At 42.7% G+C, this 1,924-nt stretch overlaps 1 non-coding gene across 1 annotated transcript; it reads left to right on the top strand.

The window, feature by feature from the left end:
- Positions 1–1,351: 1,351 nt before the first annotated feature.
- On the top strand, positions 1,352–1,425 carry trnat-agu (transfer RNA threonine (anticodon AGU)). The gene has a single exon. It is a non-coding gene; the product is annotated as a tRNA-Thr (tRNA).
- Positions 1,426–1,924: the final 499 nt, after the last annotated feature.

Here is a 1,924-nt window from a genome sequence, read left to right as displayed (position 1 = left end):
TGTGTGAAATATTACTTTGAGAAAGTGGGAGAATTTTAACAAACAGGGAGAGAAAATATTGTCTAAGTTGGGGAGTAACATCTTCAGGCCACGTATCTTCCAACTGGATTAACAGTCCTGAGACTTTAACGACTCACCAACCTCGATCTAACATTATCCAAAAGGAGGCATCCAAAAATCCCTTTTATTTCAGTATTTCTGTTTCCAAACCGTATAAACAATCTTTAATAAAGTCCCTTTACCACACGTCCTGCCCGTGCTCCCAGATTGAGAATGTGGAAAATGTGGAGCAGGCTTCTGGAAGCAAACGGATTTACATATTGACCTCACAGCTTCGGCACTTCTGGGACTGAACTCCTGCTTTAAAGAATATAATTGCCGTTTTCATATGATATACTGAACACAGGCTGATTTTCTGGCGGTTATTAGTTGAAGACTTGTGGAATGTCTCCAGGCCGAGGAAAGTGATTCTATTAAAATGTTAGAGCGCGTCTGGGATTTGAATCCGGTACCTCTGGCATTTTAATTGATGTGAATTCCCAAAACGTGAACCACACTCCGAGAGCAAAGAGCTGCTAACCCTGCACGGCGTGTTTAATCTCGGCCATGATAATTTCGCACATTAAGGCAGATATTTTAGATCAGAGACAGCGTTAAATCTCATATATTGCTCAAATGCATCAATGTGTGAATATGACATTAAATGTGTTTCAATACAGTGAGGGGATTTAAAGCAGATTCGGGGCCAGTGGATTCCAAGGTGATGTTAACTGTGTCTCTCTTGCCTCCCTCTCCCCTGCTGCCGGTTTTTTAACCTTGTTTTAAATCTGTTGCTCTGCTGGGCCAGTGCATTCCACAGTCTCACAACCCTTTCTACAAATACCCTTTCACTGCTTGACTTCTCTGTTTATTAGTTATGAATCACCTTGAGGTGGAATGGTGGCGTTTGTGACATCAGATTAAAAGGCAGCCTATCGGAAACACGTTGGGGTCACAGTTTCTTTTGCACAGAATTGAAACTGAATCTTTCAAGATGGAATATTGTATTTGCTGCATCACAATAAACAATATCTTGTTATAACTGTTGGCTTAATAGTTCCCCAGTGTCTGAGGAAGAATTGTCTGATGCCCTCATTTATTTCATATAAGGCACAAACATAGGATAATCATTCAGAATCACCTCACAGATTGACACTGAGATAAATTAACCGGGAGATACAGACAGCAATGGGACACATGGCGGAATGGACAAGAGAGCTGGAGAAATAAGAAACGGCCTGAGTGTCCAGAAGACAGTGACTGGTAGCTGATAGACATCAGTAAGTAGAGGCGAGAAATTGCATTAGCATTTGGCCCCGTGGCTTAGCTGGTTAAAGCGTCTGTCTAGTAAACAGAAAATCCTGGGTTCGATTCCCAGCGCGGCCTTTCTTGATGAATCTCTAGGGGTGAGGTTCTTTTAATGTGAAAAGGCTCAAATTCTTTTAAATGTAACTGTGGCTGCACTAGTTCCCATTCTGCATGAAGGTCCAAGTCGTTGCGAGGCCTGGGTCGAATGTCACCGCTTCTGAATTTCTGGTGGTGCTGATTTTGGATTCTTCACCAAAAATCCATGTTCCTTATGCAGTGCAGTGCGTTACTTTGTTGCGGTCAGAGCAGGGTTCCAGTTGTTGATGTGTGGCGCCATGCTCGTATAGTGATTAATGCTCTGCGTTTTGGCCGCAGCAACTTCGATTCGAATTCAAAACATAACGCAGATTTTCTTCTTTCCACAATTAATAGCCCTCTTTTACTTTCCCCCTTCAATTTCATTGTAATTTTCCTGCGGTATTACCTTAATCCAACATTCACTTTCAGCCACTTAAACCGCTAAGTGTGCTCTGCTACCACCGCTCTTCCTGGGCCACATGTCCCATACGCCCCAATC

The sequence above is a fragment of the Somniosus microcephalus genome, unplaced genomic scaffold, assembly GCF_052327205.1.
Source record: "Somniosus microcephalus isolate GS21.2 unplaced genomic scaffold, FLI_Smic_1.0 unresolved_chr1, whole genome shotgun sequence".
Taxonomy (NCBI): Eukaryota; Metazoa; Chordata; class Chondrichthyes; order Squaliformes; family Somniosidae; genus Somniosus; species Somniosus microcephalus.
This window is presented reverse-complemented; position numbering and strand designations above follow the sequence as displayed.